Raw genomic sequence first — 11,876 nt, 5'->3', positions numbered from 1 at the left:
CAGAGGCAGAAGGACAAAAGTGTTATCTGATCATTCCACAGGATCTAGAGTGACATTTCCTTTCATGTTTTGGTGAACCTTTTTATTCACCAACTTTTTAATCCTTTTTAAAGGATTTTCCTTAGTGCCTCTTCACCTCTTTTAATTTAGGCTACTCTCCACTTGGAGGAAAAAGGGATCAAGCACCATAAATACCCAATGTGAGATCCTGCTAAAGTTGCTAGCAAGGAACCACTGTCTTTCCCATCTCAGAACCAACTGTGAATAGCCAAACTTTGACCTGGAGAAACTTCTGAGAAGGCAGAAGCACCATTTCTAAATTAAGGATGCTGCAGAATTGCAGGTGCAAGTAGGTGTTGATGTAGGGATGCGGTGCTGGAGATGCATCCTTGTAGTTGTAAGTCATTGGCAGCATCCCTTGGCCCAGCCTGATGTGTGGGTTTGTGACATTTCCAAGGACACTATGAATGGGTCTTCTGATCTTCTACAATAGGAGGTGCATTTTCCTCTCTCCTTGCTGAATCCAACACAGATAGGATTCAGGTTAGGGCAGTCATTCCAATCCTGTCACATCAAGGAAACTATCCAGCCAAGGTCTGACAGTAATTAGATTTAGGTAGGCCAGAGAAATAGCAATTCTCTTCAGCTAATTCTTTGTATTAGTATTTATTTTCCTGTGGGCAGGAATCAAAATTGTGGTTCGAGGTTTAGTCCTCTCTGTAGGCTCTTCTGGAGACAGCTGAACAAACACTGCCTAATTCCTGGGCTAAGGAATACACTTGTACAACTGATAAAAGTGGCCTAGAGCAATCTAGAGTGTTTTCCAAATTGGCTTCCGTGGAACCCCTGGGTTCCACAGGGTTCCCCTGGGTTCCACAGAGACTTGAATAGGTGCTGCGGGACTAAGGGGAAAAGCTTAGTTCCACAAGGAACTAAAAGGGGAAAAAAAGTCTCTTTGCAAAGAAGCAAGCCTTGGTCCCTTGCAAAGAGTGGGTGGATTTGATTGATTGATTGATTGATTTATCCATCCATGAAAAGGGTACACAGCCTGGATAGTTGGAAGCCTTCTGGTCTAGAGTTCAAAAGTGTATGTGCCGGTAGGAAATCTATTACACCTTCACATGTGCTGTTTGGAAATTTCCCCTCAAATACTGTACTACAAAGCCAAATCACTTGCTCTTAAGGAGGGAAAGGCTTAGAACGGGCATATATCAAGAGAAGAATCTTTCTGGGGTCACCCCCCTCCTCCACCCCAGATGAAATAGGCAGCTTGTGGGCAGGCTGAAAAGAACAACAGAAGCCATTGGGTGAAGAATGAGAAAAGGGTGGAAAGTTTTGAGACTCCCAAAGACATTAGTAAGCAACATCAACATCAAGCCAGGCAAACCTTTGGGTGCCTCTCTCTGGAGATCTGGTGTAGAGCAACTTTTTCTTTCTTTTCTTTTCTTTTTTGGTGCCTTTGAGTCAGTTTTGACTTGTAGTGACTGCCTGGACAAGTCCCTGCAGTCTTCTTGGCAAGATTTTGGAAGTGGTTTGCCATTGCCTCCTAACTAGGGCTGAGTGAGAGGGACTGGCCCAAAGTCAGCCAGCTGGCTTCGTGCCTAAGGTGGAACTATAACTCAGGGTCTCCTGGTTTCTAGGCTACCACTACATCAGCCTGGCTCAGAGCAATGACTTACTCCTTTGAAGAAACATCATATACCCTCTGTTGCTCAGACCTGTGAAAATGCCTAAATATTATCCAGTGTTGGAAGAGTTTAGTGCTTCTTTCCAAGAGACCCCAAACTAGGTAAAAACTGCTCCTGGAAGGGGTCGCTGCTCAAGAAAGACCAATGAGGGGAATTGGGAGTGCGGTTGGCCATACCATTAATAGGATTGTGCAGTGATCCAGGTCCAAAGGGGAAAGGCAAACTGGAGCATGCATAGAAGCCCATCCAGCACATATTGGCACCTTCTTAAATCAAATGCATCCTTAAGGAGTTGCTGATCAATGCTACATCATACCAACCCATCCCCAAGGATTCCAAATCACATTTTCCCTTTTGAAACCAGATGGCTGCACAGCCCTAACCATTAACCACATTCCACCTACTGGGGGGATGTTTATCCTGAGGGCCTTATGGTCATTTTTAGATAGCATGCACAAAGCATTTCAGGCATGAAAGCCTTTGGGGGATTTCAAAATATGCAAAAGGTAGAGACCTAAAATATGTTATTTAAAGGAACCTCAATATCTGAAACACAGTGGTTAAAAATTAATAGTTGACAATGCTGTTGAATATCTATTATTATTATTATTATTACTACTACTACTACTACTACTACATGGGTAATCTACAATTACATTGACAGTCAAAGACTGGTGAAGACTTAATAATTCAAGTTCTAACCAAGGACCTAAGAATGATTAAGGCAGCATCTGAGGATATAGGCTAACGTTTCTCAACCTTGGCAACTTCAAGCTGCATGGACTTCAACTCCCAGAATTCCCTAGCCAGCCATGCCAGCTGGGGAATTCTGGGAGTTGAAGTCCACACAGCTTGAAATTGCCAAGATTGAGAAACACCAATATAGGCAGTTTCAAGCAGGGTATTCTTTTGTAAAATTAGGGTGTTCAGGTCCAATACATTCAAAATTTCCAAATACTGAGGGAGTCCTTTAGGTATTGCTCCAAGGGCTCCAATGACGATTGGTATACTTGGTATTATAGTCACCATCATCATCCAAATATATAAGATGGCTAGAGTCACCTTAGTGATCAAGGGAGCCTAAAAGGTGATTAAAGAAGTAAATAAAAGCGTCACAGAATGAAATAATGAATTTCACTACATTTCACACTTTGAGACTGAATGGTTCAGCTTACTAAACCACTGCTCTTTCAATTCCTACTATTCCTTCTACTATTATTCTGGTAGGGCTGAGAGCATCCCCTTTCCAGGTACCACAGCATAATCTGAGATGCATCTGTGCATAAGACAGACGCCCTTTTCAGTTCCTACTTTACTTATCGTTAAATCTGGAGTATGTAGCAACATATTATGTCATCTTCTCTAAATGTCATTTTTAGATCACAAAGACTTTTTTAAAAAAGCAGATAACTAATTTATACCTTGGATCCATTCCTTAAAATCAGAAGAGTACTTTTCTTTCCAATGACACAAAATTATCATCTTTGCTGTTCCTCAAGCCTGATAACGCTAAAGCTCTCTGTAAGATAATAAATGCCATATTTTAAGAATATAATTCGACATTATATTGAGATCCTAAACATATTTCTCCCCAAGATTATGTTAACATACAATATGTATTAATTTGAAACCCGAACAAAGTTATAACAGAGGAAGATCAAATCATGTGAGTTAAAGAACCTTCAGATTTCTTATCCTGCCAACAAAGAAGATGGGTTCATCCCTTTAAAAAGATTGTTTGAGGGATCTCATAAACCCCAAATAATATTTATAGATGATTTAGTTTCATTTTTAAATCATTAGAAGTATATTTCATGTTTTTTAGTACCTAGACCTTGTTTAGGGACTATGGAGAACAGATCTAACCCATGGGACACAATCTGTTTGGCTACGGAGGCTGTCCAGCATAAAATGTTATGAGGAAATGTCTAACAATATGGGAACTCCTGGGCATTCAGAGGAGGAGCACTTCTAAACAGGAACCAAACCCAGAGGGTGTTTGTTAATTCAAACCAATGGATCATTGAACAGATCAACCCAGAGTGCTCACTCGAGGCACAAATGATCAGGCTCAAATTATCTTACTTCAGACAGATTATGCAAAGACCCAGCTCTCTGGAAAAGGCTCTAATGCTGGGAGAAGTGAAAGGAAAGAGAATGAGAGGATGACCAGCAGCAAAGTGGAGGGACTCAGTTACAGTGGTGATGGGTACAAGTTTGGAAGACCTGAAGGACCAGATTAGAGATAGATCGTCATAGAGAAAATCTATCTATGTGGTTGCTAGGAATTGAAAAGGACTTGATGGCACATAATCAATCAATCAATCAATCAATCAATCAATCAATAATCTAAGCCATAATGTGGTCTGTTTGCTTTTGGCTTCTTACATTGGGTAAATCAGGTCTTTGCTTGCAGACGTTCTATTACCCAACTAAGGAACATCATCAGTACCACTGGTGATGTGACCTAGGTGGGTAATGAAATGTCTGCAAGCAAACAACCAAGCTCAAATCCAGTCCCAATGGAATTTCTAAGCCATGATAGTGACATAAAGTGCTACATGAGACCAGCCATTGTAATTTATTCCACTCACCATAGTTAAAACAATCCAGCTTTTATCCAAAGGGTAAAGGAGTGAGGTTTCAAAAAAGGAATGTTTAGGGAGTGATGACAAAGCAGGCCTGATTGATTTATAAACAAGAGATTTGGTTGAATCCCAAACACCACTAGCTATAACAATCCAAAGGAGCATCATCATCATCACGTTTATTACAGCCCTCAGGCCAGACACAATAAAACTATACAATAGCAACAATCTTACATTAATATATACTACAATCCAAAATTAATTAAGAATGAAAATACTAAAATGAATTGAAATAAAATACTATGTTAAGAAATTCAAAATCTAAGTGATGGTGCGGTGTATTGTGCAGATGGTAGCACAAAACTGGGCAACCTGGGAGGATATTTTTGGGTCCTTGTCCGAAAGAAGTAGCATTAGATAGAAGTCACTCTCCCTGCCTGGACATTTCTTCAATAATGGATATATAAGGATCAGTCTAGAGTCATTATAAAGGGAACAATATAACAACATATGGCTTAGGGTTTCTACTGAGCCATCATCACATGGATATAGTCGAAGATGCATAGGAGTACCCTTAAAACGTCAAAAAAGGACTGCTGAGGGCAGTGCGTCCAGCCTGGCTAAAGTGAAAGCTTTACGAAATTTCAAAATTGTGATAGATGATAAATAAGAAGCTGGAACCAACTAGAACGAGTAGAAGATCTCCACTCTGCTTATCATAGGCTGAGTTCACACAACTTGCTCACCTGTAATAACCCGTTTCCCCATCTAACTCAACTACCTTAGACACATAACTTACTACACATGAATAACATACTAGGCTGAAATTTGGCTAATTTGTGGTTTAGTTTGTGGTGAAAATAATGCCATGCCATCCAGGAGCTCCAACACCCATCTCATTTGGCAGCCTTGAGCTAGCTAAACAAATATTCTGGGCTCCTGCCATAATACATCTGCACTACTTTTACTGGATTTTTAAAACTAAACTGTAGACTAACATGAACAATACCAGTGTTCTTAAACCCCTAAGGTCCAATCTCACTAGCTAGAAAGTGTTTCTACTTTCTAGCTAGTGCTTCCGATTGTCTCAAGATATATTTTTTTTAGCTACTGCACCTCTAGTTATTATAACTTCAAGTTCAGTTTGATCCCCTTCATTAAAAAAGAAAGCAATCCAAACATTGTATAGCTATTTGCTTGGATGTTCAGCACCATTATTTCTGTAGCTTGGAATGCTGAGGTTAGCCAAAGGCACCTCAAGCTTGTCTGGAATATTTTGAACACTACAGTTGGTGCAATGGGGCAATCAATGTGTTTAATTCTTTGTGTACAAATACCAAGACCACTATCAGAAGTAAATATTCTTCTATGTCAAAATATTGCTCCTGCTATGAAAGGCCATCCAAACCCCCTTTGTCATTCAAACTAAGGCTAGGATTCATGTGTCATATTCAGTAATGATCTAGATGGGTTTTGCAAATACAGCCAGGAATGGTTTATTTAAGAAGTTATGTGAGGTTAAGTAAACCAAAGTTTAGTGCAGGACCAGGCTGGGCAACATTGTTTTAGGCTGAGAATCCCTCTTGACTTTGGAGTGGTGTGCTAAAGAGTCACACGCTGAAAAAGTGGTGCCAGGATAAAAAACAACATGTGATTCACATTACCTTCAAACAAGATGAAACATACTTAACAATTGTTTCCTGTCCTTTTAATAATTCCCTTCTCCTGTTGCATGAAACATTTTGATTTGGGGGAAATTTCCAGAGGGGCTTCGAGGCTGTGCCCAGAACTTGGAGAGGGGTGTGCAACCCCAAGGTTTCAGTCTGCACGACAACTTAGTGCAAGGTGTGAACCCAGTTTCTTAGACCAGCCTACTATTTGTATGTGCCAGGTGACCGTTGTTACAAAATGGTAATGATGTCCCATTTTGTATAAAATTAAAACCCAAAATACAGGAGCACATGTAACCGGCACTGACATCACTGAAATAATTCGGAGGCCCCTTAAACAGAACCGCCACAAATGTGTATTCATGCATCTCCTGGTTTTGCATGCGACAAAAAGTAGCCAATTTCAAGCCCTATTTGCTTGGTTCCCTCTTGTTTTAATAACTCATCGCCAGGACTGCAGCATTGACTTGGGTCAAACAATCATTTTTCATGTTGAAGCAAAAGGATCTGGCATGCGTAGTGGAAAGCGCATCGTGTTGGAAGTGCATGGACAGGCTCGCGGTTTTAAAGGTGGAGGATAAGCTGTCCTTTGCCAGCTTTCTCCCCAAATTCTTGCCACCCTGCCCTGAAATTTGAAATGCCTCCTCTTACCCGCTTTTCCGACCCCATTCCTTGGCTGGATTGCCACATCAGAGAGCAAGGGCATATGAGCCTATAAAGCCATCCAGCTCAAGAGCTGCTCAGCACATCATTGGTTTCTGACACCTTTTCAAGGTAGCCGCTAATCTGGACCCTGGATTATCCTACCCCCCCACCCTGCTTCTCCTAGAGCCAGGCATCCAAGCTCTTTTAAGGTGTTGTCTCTTCCCACCACCCCCTGCCTCAAGAGGGTCACTTGTCACTATAGCCAGTTTTTCTCTCTGGGAAGATTTGGGGAGGGGGCCGCAGGGAAGGGGCAGGATGCGCAGGGACAGCGTTTTCGGGAAGGAGCCTTCGTCCGGCGCTCCTGCTCAATGCCGGGTGCCCGGTTTCTTCGGGTGGAAGGCTCGGCAAGGCTTCTCTCGCGGAACGCCTCAAGCTCGGATGGGAAAATCAGCCAGCGTGCGGTTGTCATGGGGGGGCGGGGGGGGGATCCCGAAACGAAGGGAATAGAAAGGCTCGGCTGCCTTCTGCAACTGGCAAGGACGCCCGGAGGGAGCAGGAGGACGACGAGGAGGATGGGGGGTAGCGCGGAAGCTGGCTCACCCCTGATGAGGGGGAGGAGGAGGAGGAGGAGGATGGGGATGCTCGCCTTCGCCAAGCCCCGGCCGGCCTACCTGGGGGGGTTTCCCGGCGGCGAGGGGAGACGCGGCCGCCGCCGCCGCCTGCTGCGCTTGCCCGGCTCAGCGCTTCCTCCCGGGGCCAAAGCAGGGTCCAGAGGCTCGGCAGGCGATCGCATCGCCCCGAGCCCGGGAAGGACGAAGCGGAGATCCGGCGGATCGCTCGACGCTGGCCCCTGGCGGCGGCGGCGGCCGCGAAAGCCAACGCGCTGCTCCCGGAGCCGGACCGCGAGGCGGCGGCGGCGGCGGCGGCGGGAGGGAGCAGGGAAAATGGCTCTTTCGCCCAGGCAGAAAGCGAGGCGCGCCCCGGCGAGGGGGAGGGACCGACCCGGCGGCGGCGGGGATCGCCCCCTGCCTCTGCGTGACCTCCGGGCTCCTCTTCTCCGGCTCGGACCGGCGGAGCCCCCCGGGAGCAGGGCGCCAGGCGGGCACACTCGGGGCGTGCCGCTCCTGGCGCTCCGCGCGCGCCTCCTCCGGGCGCGACCACGCGCCGCCCGCCCGGCCCGGACTCTCTTTATTAATGAGGGCGGGGCCGAGCGGGCGAGGGGAAGGGAGGGGAGAGCCCCCTGCCGGGGTCCCGCTAGGAGCAGACGGGGAGGGGGGCTCAAAGGGCTCAGGAGCTTGGCTGTGGGCGGGAGATGGGAGTTGGCAACTTTCTGGGCACCGGGTCGCTTTGGCAAGGCGTTGCTGGAGTAGAATCTCCCCATCCAGGCGGATCATCGGGGGAGGATCCCTCCCACTTGTGGGCTGTTGGGCTGCGGAGCAGGCGGCTGGCCAGCTCAGGAGCCTCTTGCCCCTCCCTCCCCAGCTACTGATGGCCTTTCTTTGTATCTCATAGGCAAGCAAAATCCTTAAATGATTTTTGGCACCATCCTGGACGATGGTGTGATTTTTATTTTTCGGTTCGGGGCATGATGTTTTCTGTATGGGTCAGTTTGCCACCCCCGCACCTCCATTTTAATCCTACATGCTTGGCTGGTGAAAACCTAGGGGAATATTATTTTTCAGCCCAATCAGTCACAGCTGTGCCCCATTAAGAGGCTGGAGGGAAACCAGGAAGGGGTGTGCTGCCGATACTGCCAGGAGAACCTGCTTCTTACTTATTTTAAAGGTTAATTATTTCGATCTATAACCCCTTTGTGATTGAAGAATACTTAAGGATATTTGCAAAATAGCATGCAGGTTGCTCAGACAGCAGTTGAAACATGTAACTGACATCCTCAGAGTTTCTCCCAACTGATTATGTGCCATAAGTCAGAGTCAGCTCTTCGCAACCACATAGATCTTCTCCGTGATGTTCTGTCCCTACCTTGGTCCTTCAGGTTTTCCAGTGGTGCACCCATTTGTGCCTTGAGGGAGACCTCTGGGTTGACTTTCTCCCAAAGTTGTCAGAAAATCAAGAAGAAATTAAGCAGATCAGAAAAACTGGAGAATGGATTACAATGGAGTACTGAAAAATTAGGAGAGATGTCTCCAGCCCCAATATTCTGTAATCTTGGTCAAGACAAATAGGAATTCAAAAGTAAATCAGAGTTTGCTTCCTTTGCTGTTAACTGTTCAAAATTTCTCATTGGGATGGAGGTAGATCACTGGAAATTTCCAGTTGCATTGTGTTTGAAATCACCTTAATGCTTGAGCAAGACAGGAAGTGAAACTGGACACTTCCATGCACTTTGCTCAGAATCGCCTGAGTAGGCAGTTGAATCTCGCCCACCCTCTTTGTTCAAAGTTTTTCCAGGGTCCTTTGGCACCCCGCTGCCCAACATCATCCATTCAACTTAAAAGCGTGATTAGAAATACCCATTCAGCTCCCCCAACTTCATTTCTCTCTGGCCTGTAGTAATGAACAGGAAGAACCCCAGCAGTCAGAGAAGCACAACTATGTTTAAGCTGATACAGTGAGCACCAACAATATAGGCAGAGAGCTGGAACTGCAGTCTTGTCCTCAGCAGATCTCCCTGAAAACTTTCTTCATCCAGAAAAGATGACTTGAGGAAAGCAGTGCAGTAGAGCAACTGAGGCTTGACACTAAAACACATTCATTTGCATCCCATTATTTAAGGCTTTCTTTAACTTAGAAATGCCAGAAATTTAACAGGAGCCTTCTATACCACACAGAATTATGGCTTCTCCATGCACATAGAAAACTGACTTCTTGGAGAAGGTTGGCTTCTAGCCCATGAGTTGGCAACCTAAAGCCTGCCAGCTGTTACTGGATAGCAGCTGATCCCTTCCCATTGGCTAGGAAAGGGCTTCTTGCAATTGGAGCTCAAACATTTGGGTGGCTGCACATTTACTTGACGTGTTAGTTTTCTATATGCAGGGTAACTTGTGCATGGAGAAACTTCAAAGGAAGAGGCGCATCCCAGAGCCAAGTTGACTACCTCACCTGCTATTTGTGAGAACTATCCACCTTTTGCTTTGAACACCAAGCAATGTGAAAGCCAGGGGGCCTTTACAAGAATGGCTTCCAGAGCAGGGAGCTCCAGTTGCCTAAAGATCAAAGCAAACCACAAGACGTAAAAAGAAACAATACTATAAGCCAAGCCAGACCTACAAGTCAGCCTAGTCCTGCTATCAAAGTCTGATTTTGGGGCAGGTTGAGCAGGAGGGAGAGGAGGAAATCGTAGCCAATAGGTTTAAGCTATTTTCTTCTTAGGCTAGATATGAGAAGTTAAAAGACCTTAGGAAGCCACCCACTGTCAAGCTTTGCTTTAAACAGTTCAGTTCTCCAAATGGATCCAGCTGCACCTTCCCTAAATTAGAGATCCTTAATTTATTCATAGCATTAGAAATGCAGAGCACAAGCAGGCCCGCGTGAGCACAGGTGGAATACACAGCAAGCCATTTTGCCATTCCAAGAGTAAGGAAGAGAATTGTTAACTGCTTTAAATGATAAGGCTAAGATGACTGGGAAGGCCAGTCTAAATGATGGATGCTACATTCCAAGAAGATACAAAGAGGTGTGTTCGCAGATGAAAAGCGTAACATTTCAGTTTGTAGCTGCCTACGGATAAACTACAGCCACGGGTGGCACAGAGTGGTGGGCAGCAGTATTGCAGCCGAAACTTTCCCCACGGCCCGAGTACGATCCCAGCGAGAGCTGGATTCTCGGGTAGCCGGGTCAGGTCGACTCAGCCTTCCATCCTTCCGAGGCTGGTGAAATGAGTGCCTTGCTGGGGAAGGTGATGGCTGGGGAAGGCAATGGCAAACTACCTGTCATGAGCACTGATGGCGAGCAGGAGGGGGCCCCTATCCAGGGGGGAAAACGCATGCGTAGTACTGAGGAGTTAAGCAGCCATTCAAAGAGACACAGATCAGACCCGCCTTGACTTTTGGGGTTGATCTGTCTGGGTTTTTCCCACGCTTCTTCAGCTTGTTAGGATTTTCTGTCTTACGTAGCAGTAATAAACACTAGAGACCTATTCCTCGTCTCAGCGTGATTCCTGTTAGGGCACTACCCTGCTCTATAGTCTGCCAAGAAAATGTTGCGAAAGTGGCATCCCCCCAAGGGGTCAGACATGACTCAGTGCTTGCACAGGGGACCTTTCACCTTTCATGGATAAACTACTTTCCAGCTTCAATGTACATGCTGAATATTGAGAGCAGAAAGCTGTTTGACAATCTTAGACTTCCTGAAAGGCTGCTCAGCTTTGCTCCCTGTCAATATCCACTAAGAGTGCCGGGAAGAAGCAAATTCTTGATTCAGTGAGCCAAAGGAACAGGTTAGCTGAGAAACAATGTTTAATTGCATTACACCGAACCACATCTTAGCCACTTCATTAAATGCATAATTACAGGCAAGTAAATTGTAGCATAAATTAGGGGAAGCAGGAAAACAACATGAAGGGCAAAAGAGAAGATAGTCCTTCAACAAAGCACTGACAACATTTAAGCCTCAACACCCATTTCAGGTATTTCTCCACATATTACGAATAGAAACCAGTTTTGTTAAAAGAGGCAGTATCTTCTGGAATACACATGAGGTTACTCAGTTACCAAAGCTGCTATTAATTTTGTTTGTACTCCTTTGCAATTAATGGCGGGGGATTTAACACAAACCTCTCATAATTCAGAACAAGCAAAACAATGGTCTTATCCAAAGGAAGATACGAATGAAGAAAGTGCTTGTTCAGACAGATTAATTTTAAAGATAAGAGCGCCATTCTAGTAATCCAGATGCCTGGATGGCTTCAGCCCTCACTGCTGCTCATAGGCAGCATATATAGCCTGCACTCCTGGCTCTTATGACAGGTTTGATGCTGGAGACGTGTTCACCTTTTCTCTGGGTATTGTTCTGTCCCTGGTTGGATGCAGTGATATAGACAATTAAGTTCCACTAACTATAACTTGGTTAGGCAACAGCTGCCAACAAGCAAAAGCAGTATGGCCCTTGCTAACTGCAAGCAGTAGTTTTGTATAGACCACCCAGCACAGGAGGCTAGGGATTGAAAAGGGCTCCAGATCGCTTTGCATATATGAACTGAAAACTGAGCTAGCATGATACTAAAATGTAGAAACACAATAGTGTGAAAATTAAGGAGCCAATGTAAATTGTTGGGTTCTACTGGTATAACGTGAAGACTCTTTGAAGGGGCAGCAGAAAAAAAA

Source organism: Candoia aspera, chromosome 12 (genome assembly GCF_035149785.1).
Source record: "Candoia aspera isolate rCanAsp1 chromosome 12, rCanAsp1.hap2, whole genome shotgun sequence".
NCBI lineage: Eukaryota > Metazoa > Chordata > Lepidosauria > Squamata > Boidae > Candoia > Candoia aspera.
The sequence above is the reverse complement of the archived record's forward strand: the minus strand, read 5'-3'. Positions refer to the sequence as shown.